Here is a 7,500-nt window from a genome sequence, read left to right as displayed (position 1 = left end):
TTGTACTTCAACATTAATCTTGACATTTCGACTTTTTTCTCAAAATTGTGACTTTTTTCTCGATATTTCTCTCAACATTTCGACTTTTTTAACAAAAAATTGACTATTTCCTCGACATTTCGACTTTTTTCTCGAAATTTAGATTTTTTTCTCTCGAAATTTCGACTTTTTTCTTGACATTTCGACTTTTTTCTCAACATTTCGACTTTTTTCTCGAAGTGCATATTGAAAAAAAATATCTTCCCCCATACCAGTTATAACTAATATAGAAACATGCAGCATGTGTTGTCTTCATTCTAAGGCTGATACAAGACTTTTCATTTTTTGCGGCTCCAGACATATTTGTTTTTTGTGTTTTTGGTCCAATATGGCTCTAAAACATTTTGGGTTGCCGACCCCCGGTGTAGACTATATACACTGTTCCCTCCAGTTCTGCAGCAGCTTTAGCCCCGCCCACTGCAGCTTTAGCCCCGCCCACTGCAGCTTTAACCCCGTCCACTGCAGCTTTAACCCCGTCCACTGCAGCTTTAACCCCGCCCACTGCAGCTTTAGCTCCGCCCACTGCCGCTTTAGCCCCGCCCACTGCAGCTTTAGCCCCGCCCACTGCAGGCGTCGACAGTACATGAAGCTTTCAGTGTTCAGTGAATTCACCAAGCAGCGAGATGCTGGCGTCAGGAGATGTTTGACGCTTTCAGTGTGAATGCAGGGTAAGTGGAAACGCTGCTCCTGCAGCAGCGACACCCCGACACCCTGCTACTCACCCTGATGTCCTTGGGGTGCTCCCCCTCCGCGATCCGCACCATCCACAGGAACTTGTTGATGTCGTCCCCCGAGTAGCCGATCACCCCTCCGAAGATGATCAGCACGTAGTCCACGTCCAGAGACCTCATGATGGTGTAGGCCGCGCTCTCGTTGGACGACATGGCCTTCCCCACCTGGAACAGAGGCCACGCAGCCACGAGACAGTCAGTGATTTACTATATTTCCCAGAATGCGTTACGTCATCATTTTCAGACTGAATCAAACAAAAAAACATGGCATTTTTCATTTTTAGTGAATAAAATCAATATTTTGAGTTAGTTTCTGCAAAAAAATGCGTTTTGATTACATTTCTAGCGAGAAATATATATTTTACTTTCATAATATTCACTCTGTGAATGTACATAATCACTCGCTTGCCCGATGTTGCGTTGCATCTTGAGATGACGCCAGAATAAAGGCTGATTTATGGTTCCGCGTTACACCAACGTAGAGCCTACGGCGTAAGTTACGCGGCGACGCGCGCCGTACGGTGTGCGTCGCCGCGTAACTTACGCCGTAGGCTCTGCGTCGATTTAATGCGGAACCATAAATCGCCGGCGGCTCTTCTCATCCCCGAAAACATCGGATCAAATTTCTTAACAGGCGTTATTTGGATAAACTGAGCCCAGGTTGGGGATCTTAACGGTTACTTTTACGCCTGAAAAAATATTAAAACTTAATAAAGTGTCATATTAACAGCGCTACAGCTGAAATTAAAACAGTTTTTATCTCTGGGCTTCCTGATATGGTGTGACGTTTGTGCAAACGTAACTACACAGTCGCTTACGTACCCGAACGTAAACCACACAGTGACGTAGCAAGTGGTGTCCCAATCCCTAGGGAACATTACAAGGGCCCTACGCCTTGTGGCTTCATTTTTAGGGCTAGTGGTAGGGTGAACATTGGGATTGGCCCTATTTGCTTATCTGCGTCTTCATGAAATCACCAGACAAGGTAAAGGTAAAGCTGCACCATCAGAGAGGGAGAGGTTGTTTGAGGTGTTACCAGGGCGATGTGGCTGTTGTTCCAGGTATTGTTGTCCACCAGCGTGGTCCGGTTGGCCATGCCGGCGATCTGGTAGCCATAGTCCCACCAGGACATGACACGCGCGTGCTCGTCCGTGTTCTGCCTCAGCCAGTAATACGCCTCCCTGAAGTCGTCCAGGATGTTACGCGTCCTGGTGGAAACGAGAAGACGAGAAGACCGACCGGTGATGATCACAGTGATGGAAGGAAGAATATTACAGTTCTTATGTGCACAACGTTTATACAAACACGTACTGGATTTTATTTCTTTACCTCCAAAACGAGTAAAGAAATAAAGCGAGCCGGGCGGTTTGGTGTTGCTGATGGTTTTACGCAGTACTGGAGTTGTAAAAAAAAAATCTAAATCAGGGGGGGTGGTGGATTTGATCATATGGGGACGGATAATTTGTGCTGATTACAAATAATATAATATATTACAAATAATAGCAGTGACCAAAACACCTGCAGAAATACTGCAGGAATGACATAGCAGCAGTTAAATGCAGCCTTCTGTAAGCTTTAAATATCCACTGGGCTTACATCAAATACATCAAAACACAACAATAAAAAAACACTTTTCTGAACTTATCAATATGACTCTGTCCTTCACAGGATAAGTAACATGGATCACTGCAAAAACTCACAATCTTAACAAGAATATTTGTCCTATTTCTAGTTAAAATGTCTCATTTTTAGTAAAAAAAATCTCATTACACTTAAAACAAGACCTCATCACTGGAAAAAAACAACAATTTTCACCTGTTTCAAGTAGATTTTTTACTTGAAATAAGTAGAAAAATCTCGCCAGTTGAACAAGATTGTTTTGCTTGTAATGACAAGATAAATCTTGTCCCATTGGCAGATTTTTTCTACTTATTTCAAGTGAAAATGTACTTGAAACAGGTGAAAATTATCAAATAAGTTATTTTTCTGGTGTTATTTTTCTGGTGATGACTCTAAATGTTGAAATAGCAGTAAAACCACATTCATTGATGAAATGACATAAGGGATGGAAAGGAGGGATGGCAGTTTTACAGGGGGGATGATTTGGACCGTTTTTATTTCAGGGGGGGATGCCATCCCCCTCATCCCCCTCATCACCCCTCAACTCCAGTACTGGTTTTACGTGTGTGTATGAGCACGGTTGGCTGTACATGTATACAATATACAAACTGACACACTGCTCCTCGCCGCACGCTTAAACCATTTTCTGAGAAGAACTGTAACATCATTAATGCATGGAAATGCAGTTGTGGGCTGCACCATTTACCCCTCAATGCTTCTCCCCATAATACCAGTTTCTTACAGATGCAGAGACGTGTCCACATGTTAACCCGTTACCTGGGTTATTTTCTAGGGGTGCAACGGTTCAGGTAGCCCACGGTTTTCGGTTTCGGTTTGAGTTAAACCTGAATTATGGTTCCGCGTTACCACCAAACGCAGAACCTACGGCGTAGGGAGCGCATCGCCGCGTGCCCTACACCGTAGGCTCTGCGTTGGTGTAACGCGGAACCATAAATCAGCCTTTATGTGCATGAGAGAGCTTTTTTTTTCAAAATGATCTGTTTATTTCTCTTGTCACTTTTCAAAATGTAAATTACTATAATTCTTTATAGTCAACAGCCTCTTAATCTTGACAACTCAGTACAGTTACTTAAGTATACACTACTAAATACGTATGGGATAATGGCCGACGAGGTACATTATCAGAAATATATGGACGACGCGGGGGCGTGAACCGTCCGACGGGAAGCGGAGGACGGTTTCCCTCTGCGAAATTATTGTAAATTATTATAATTATTACAATATTACAACATCTCCCTGATTATGGGAGAGTTACAAAGTGAGGAGATCAGCCTGTATTCTCTCCTCTCTCTGCCGGTCACCCGGACCTGCAACGTGATGTCATGAAGGAGCTGGTGGTGGCGGAGGGAGGGGGGGTGAACCCCGGGGGGAGGGAGGGGTAGGGATGGGCGGTATGGACTTAAAAAATGTATCACGATAATTTCTGGCATTTATCCCGATAACGATAAAAATTACGATAAAAAAACCCCCAATTCAACTCCACCTTTGTAAACTATAAATCTATCTCTCTCTCCAGATCCACCATGTTTGTTACACAAAAACGTAATCAATTTATCCTTCTTTCTTTCTTTCTTTCTTTGTTTTTGCCTCATTTCTTTCTTTCTTTCAGGCTAATTCCCTCCCTCCCTCCCTCCCTTCCTCCTTCCATCCTTCCTTCCTTCCTTCCTTCCTTGCTTCCTTGCTTCCTTCCTTGCTTCCTTCCTTCCTTCCTTCCTTCCTTCCTTCTTCCTTCCTTCCTTCCTTCCTTCCTTCCTTCCTTCCTTCCTTCCTTCCTTCACGTTGTGCGTGGATTTAAACACAGAACCATAAATCATCTTTACACAAAAACATCATCAACAGGAATTTATCATTTTTACCAGAGATGACAAATTCTTACTGTGGGGAATTTTTTTGACGGTTTATCGTGAACGGTAAAAATATCACCCATCCCTAGGGAGGGGCTGAATCCCAGGTTCCCATAATTTAGTGTTGGAGGAGTTTGCCCGAGACGTTAGAGTTGGATGACTGTAAAGCTGTTCGTTTCCTTCCTGTAAATAAACCGGCTGGTGGACGATCAGAGCCGTCTCCGCCGGTCAGTGTAACGTTTCACTGACCAGGCGGAGGACTCTGATCTTCCACCAGCCGGTCTCAAGCAATGATTACAGACAGGAAAAGCTCTGTAACTATTTTCACTACATCGTCGTTGTAATCAACAGCAAAACAGAAATGATGCCACACCGGAGATTTGAATGAAGCCGGCGCTTCTTCAAACTTTTTTCTCAACTGTCCCGCTCCGTGTCCTGCTCTGTGTGAGGGGGAGTGGGCGGGGCTACGAGAGGGAGTGGGCGGAGCTACGAGGGGAAGTGGGCGGAGCTACAACAGTGACTCGCGGAGCTTTTATGCAGCAGGCACGACACAAAACACGCGGATTGTAAAGCATTAATACAAAATTAATGACAAAACCGAAAATCCGCGGCACACAAGGGCGTATTGAACCGTGGAGGGCGAACCGAACGGTTGGGTTTTTATACCGAGAAACCGTTGCATCCCTAGTATTTTCATAAAGCTTATGAAATAAACCTTCACTCTCACTAAGCTGCAGCTCCCTGCTTACATTCATATACGTTCTAATTTGCATGGAAGCTGCAGGAATCAATCCCTCAGCTTCAGAATCATCATTCCAGACTGCATGGGTGCAGCACCTACCCGTCGTGGTTGTAGGAGGCCAGCACCAGAACCAGCACCAGAACTCACCCGTCGTGGTTGTAGGAGGCCAGCACCAGAACCAGAACCAGAACCAGAACTCACCCGTCGTGGTTTGTAGGAGGCCAGCACCACGCTGGGGCTGGAGTAGGCGTTTGCTGGTCACCCAGGTGCAGTGAACAGCAAACATCATGAGCAGCATCAGCATCAGCATGGTGACGATGGACTTGATGTTTGGGCCCAGACCTTCCTCTGCTCTCTCCTGCTCAGACACGTGTTTACGCACCTTCCCCGCCTGCAGGGGGAGACAAACACTACCGTTACCGGCCTGCAGGGGGAGACAAACAGTACCGTTACCGGCCTGCAGGGGGAGGGACAAAACGCTCGTCACGGCCCAAGGAAAAGGCTGAAGCTTTCCAGAAATATGAATCATTGAACGGGATGAATTATTAATCTGAGTAAATGAGGAAAGTCTTTCGAGCAACCACAACTTTTTCTGCAGTTGCATCAAAGAGAAACCATGGAGATGAAACTCTGATGAGTTAATATTATTCTACGGTGGAAGAAAAATCAGAAATGCAGAGAAATCTATCTGTAATTGTAGTGAAACTTTGCACGGGCATTGACGCTTCCTTTGAGACCAAACTGCAGGATGAGAGCTATTAAAGACGGGCAGAGACTAAACCTCTCAGTCCCGGCCTGGAGCTGCTCGGTGATTACTAACAAACACCTCGTCACTTTGGGTAAATTAGTGGCAATAAACTGCTCTGTGTAACTGAGCCCGTCTTATTTGATGGATTGGGTTTGTTTTGTAAAGAAAATCATCATCTCAATTAGAGCTCCTGAATAAATAACCGCAATTAAAAATCTACTAATTAATCAGATGAAAACAGAACTGATTTAGATTTGATTAAAAAAAACAACTAGGAAGCGTCTGCACCAACATGACTGGGTGATCCATTAACCTGGTACTGTGTTCGGGTCAATATCACCTCATTCTCCTGTTCCTTCTTTCCTCCTGCTCTCTCCTTCCTTCTCCCTTCCTTCTTTTTCCCTTCCTTCCTTCCTTCCTTCCTTCCTTCCTTCCTTCCTTCCTTCCTTCCTTCCTTCCTTCCTTCCTTCCTTCCTTCCACCATTCCTTCCTTCTTTTTCCCTTCCTTCCTTCCTTCCTTCCTTCCTTCCTTCCTTCCTTCCTTCCTTCCTTCTTTTTCCCTTCCTTCGTTCCTTCCTTCCTTCCTTTCCCTTGCTTCCTTCTTTTCTCCCTCCCTCCCTCCCTCCCTTCCTCCTTCCTTCCTTCCTTCCTTCTTTTCTCCCTTCCTTCCTTCCTTCCACCATTCCTTCCTTCTTTTTCCCTTCCTTCCTTCCTTCCTTCCTTCCCTCCTTCCTTCCTTCCTTCCTTCTTTTCTCCTTCCTTCCTTCCGTTCTCCCTTCTTTTTTCCCTTCCTTCCTCCATTCCTTCCTTCCTTCCTTCCTTCCTTCCTTCCTTCCTTCCTTCCTTCCTTCCTTCCTTCCTTCCTTCCTTCTTTTCTCCCTTCCTTCCTTCCTTCCACCATTCCTTCCTTCTTTTTCCCTTCCTTCCTCCATTCCTTTCCTTCCTTCCTTCCTTCCTTCCTTCCTTCCTTCCTTCCTTCTTTTTCCCTTCCTTCGTTCCTTCCTTCCTTCCTTTCCCTTGCTTCCTTCTTTTCTCCCTCCCTCCCTTCCTCCCTTCCTCCTTCCTTCCTCTTTCCTTCCTTTTCCCCCTTCCTTCTTTCTCCCTTCCTTCCTTCCACCATTCTTCCTTCCTTCTTTTTCCATTCCTTCCTTCCTTCCTTCCTTCCTTCCTTCCTTCCTTCCTTCTTTTTCCCTTCCTTCGTTCCTTCCTTCCTTCCTTTCCCTTGCTTCCTTCTTTTCTCCCTCCCTCCCTCCCTCCCTCCCTCCCTCCCTTCCTTCCTTCCTTCCTTCCTTCCTTCCTTCTTTTTCCCTTCCTTCCTTCCTTCCTTCTTTTCTCCCTTCCTTCCTTCCTTCCACCATTCCTTCCTTCTTTTTCCCTTCCTTCCTCCATTCCTTCCTTCCTTCCTTCCTTCCTTCCTTCCTTCCTTCCTTCCTTCTTTTTCCCTTCCTTCGTTCCTTCCTTCCTTCCTTTTCCTTGCTTCCTTCTTTTCTCCCTCCCTCCCTCCCCTCCCTCTCCTTCCTTCCTTCCTTCCTTCCTTCCTTCCTTCCTTCCTTCCTTCTTTTTCCCTTCCTTCCTTCCTTCCTTCTTTTCTCCCTTCCTTTCCTTCCTTCCACCATTCCTTCCTTCTTTTTCCCTTCCTTCCTCCATTCCTTCCTTCCCTTCCTTCCTTCCTTCCTTCCTTCTTTTTCCCTTCCTTCGTTCCTTCCTTCCTTCCTTTCCCTTGCTTCCTTCTTTTCTCCCTCCCTCCCTCCCTCC

The 7,500-nt window shown here is 45.6% G+C and overlaps 1 pseudogene; it reads right to left on the bottom strand.

Annotated features, from left to right (window-relative positions):
• The window catches only part of LOC133461393 (dolichyl-diphosphooligosaccharide--protein glycosyltransferase subunit STT3B-like), a 27,414-nt pseudogene that overhangs the window by 18,403 nt on the left and 1,511 nt on the right, over positions 1-7,500 (bottom strand).

Source organism: Cololabis saira, chromosome 15 (assembly GCF_033807715.1).
Source record: "Cololabis saira isolate AMF1-May2022 chromosome 15, fColSai1.1, whole genome shotgun sequence".
In the NCBI taxonomy this organism is placed as follows: domain Eukaryota; kingdom Metazoa; phylum Chordata; class Actinopteri; order Beloniformes; family Belonidae; genus Cololabis; species Cololabis saira.
Note: the sequence above shows the minus strand (reverse complement) of the source record. Positions and strands in the feature narration are given on the sequence as shown.